Source organism: Octopus bimaculoides, chromosome 10 (assembly GCF_001194135.2).
Source record: "Octopus bimaculoides isolate UCB-OBI-ISO-001 chromosome 10, ASM119413v2, whole genome shotgun sequence".
In the NCBI taxonomy this organism is placed as follows: Eukaryota; Metazoa; Mollusca; class Cephalopoda; order Octopoda; family Octopodidae; genus Octopus; species Octopus bimaculoides.
This window is the reverse complement of record NC_068990.1, coordinates 23,214,633-23,215,388: the sequence shown is the minus strand read 5'-3', so window position 1 is coordinate 23,215,388 and position 756 is coordinate 23,214,633.

The window sequence follows — 756 nt, the reverse complement described above, 5'->3', positions numbered from 1 at the left end:
TCTTATCTTTTTCTCTCATGTTTTATATAAATATATATGTGTGTGTTTGTGTATGCTGCAAGTCATGAATTAAAACAATTGTAGGTTTGGCCTTGTCAGCGTCAATAAACTTTTATTAATCTTATCTTTTTCTCTCATGTTTTATATAAATATATATGTGTTTAAATATATGTTTATATACATGTATGTATTTATGTATGTATGTATGTATGTATGTATGTATGTATAGATAGATAGATAGATAGATAGATAGATAGATAGATAGATAGATATAGTATGTTTGCACGTAGATACAAAGAAAGAATGTGAGTGATAGAGATTTATACAATTATTGAAGATAAAACATTCATTGTGTGGAATATATTCTGAGATCAAAAATAATATATTAATATATATACATTATAAACATGGATTGGTTTCTGAAGCTGAAACTATAAAATTTCAGCTTCAAAATTAATACTATGGCTGCTATTTCCGGTATGGAGTTTGTTAATCTAGATTGCAAAAGTAGGCTTTTGCCTTTATTATGCATTTACATATATGTATATGTACATGTATATGTATATGTATATGTATATGTATATACATATGTATATGTATGTATATATATATACATATATATGCATTTATATTTATAAGATTTATATGTATGTATGTGTTTGTGTTTGAGGTTTGTACCTAAATGCATATACTTAACCGGAAATCCTTTCCTTTACTGCTTTCCTTAACTAATCCGAAGCTCACGTGGTGTGAGCT